The sequence below is a fragment of the Mandrillus leucophaeus genome, unplaced genomic scaffold (assembly GCF_000951045.1).
Source record: "Mandrillus leucophaeus isolate KB7577 unplaced genomic scaffold, Mleu.le_1.0 Scaffold8, whole genome shotgun sequence".
In the NCBI taxonomy this organism is placed as follows: Eukaryota; Metazoa; Chordata; class Mammalia; order Primates; family Cercopithecidae; genus Mandrillus; species Mandrillus leucophaeus.
In genome coordinates, this window is record NW_012108696.1 from 1,758,668 (window position 1) to 1,759,978 (window position 1,311).

Below are 1,311 nucleotides of genomic sequence, written 5' to 3' on the forward strand. Positions count from 1 at the left end.
TCTGGGACTACAGGCACAGGCCACCAAGCCTGGCTAATTTTTGTATTTTCAGTAGAGACTGGGTTTTACCATGTTGCCCAGGCTGGTCTCAAACTCCTAACCTGCCTCGACCTCCCGAAGTGCTGGGATGACAGGCATGAGACACCATGCACAGCCTAATTTTTCTTTTTTTTTCTTTTTTTTTTTTTTTTTGAGACCAAGTCTTGCTCTGTCACCCAGGCTAGAGTGCTGTGGCGCGATCTTGGCTCAATGCAACCTCCGCCTCCTGGGTTCAAGCGATTCTCCTGCCTCAGTCTCCCAAGTAGCTGGTATTACAGATGTCCGCCACCATGCCTGGCTAATTTTTTGTATTTTCAGTAGAGACAAGGTTTCACCATGTTGTCCAGGCTGACCTCAGGTGATCCACCCACCTCGGCGTCCCAAAGTGCTCAGATTACAGGCATGAGCCACCACGCCCAGCAATTTTTAATTTTTTTTTGTAGAGATGGGATCTTGCTAGGTTGCCCAGGCTAGGGGCTTTGTCTCTATTTCTGAAAAACATGAGTATAGGATATAGGAGCCAGGCTTCTCCTCCATCCCTCCTCCCTCCTTCCCCTAGGTGGGAGCACAGATGCAATGGGTCTTTGTCAAGCAGCTGCAGTTCCCACCTCCACCTCCTCCGCCCCACCCTCCCTTACCTGGGCTGTTACCTGAATCCTTTTGCTGGCAGCAGCGGCGGCCCCTGAACCAGGCGCCCAGCATGATCGCCACACCCACGCTTCCCGCCCCCAGCAGCACGAAGAGGAGTCCTGTGTCCGGGGCGAAGAGATGGTCTGAGCAGGAGGGGAAGGGGTGGTGGTGGGGGAGGAAGATGCTGGGGGAGGAACACAGTACAGGGCTCACCTGGGAAGCTTGGGGTCGGGTTTCTGTTCTGTGTGGGGTCATCTGCAGAGAAGAAATCTATGTCATGGGGGGTGCCAGGCTTCTCCACCCTCCAAGAACAGAGCTCACGTGGGGGGACCTAAGTGTTCCTCCTCCTGCCAGGTCTTGTGGTTTTGGGCAGGTGTTCACTCTGAACCTCAGTTTCCTCTTCTGAAAAATGAGGCTCGGCAGGATGCGGTGGCTCAGGGTTGTAATCTGAGCACTATGGGAGGCTGAGGCAGGAGGATCACTTGAGGTCAGGAGTTCGAGACCAGCCTGGCCAATATGATGAAACCCTGTCTCTACAAAAAATATAAAAATTAGCCGGACATGGTGGTGGACACCTGTAATCCCAGCTACTCAAGAGGCCAAGACAGGAGAATCGCTTGAATCCAGGAGGGGGAGGCTGCA